This window comes from Penaeus monodon, chromosome 29 (genome assembly GCF_015228065.2).
Source record: "Penaeus monodon isolate SGIC_2016 chromosome 29, NSTDA_Pmon_1, whole genome shotgun sequence".
Lineage (NCBI taxonomy): Eukaryota > Metazoa > Arthropoda > Malacostraca > Decapoda > Penaeidae > Penaeus > Penaeus monodon.
In genome coordinates, this window is record NC_051414.1 from 25,131,960 (window position 1) to 25,132,183 (window position 224).

The following is a 224-nucleotide window of genomic DNA, read 5'->3' on the forward strand; positions in this document are numbered from 1 at the left end:
GGGGAAATTATTTATTAATATTAAAATAAATAATTTGGAAGGGTGGGAAATCACGGGGGGTTCTTTTCCTTGGGAAGGGATTCCCCTTTTTTTTCCAGAAAAAAAAATATTTAAATTTAAATAATTTTAAATTAAAACTTATTATAAAAATAATAGAAATTTTAAAATTTTTAATATATAATATATAATTGAGAGGGCCTTGTCCCGAAAGGCAAAACCCTGTT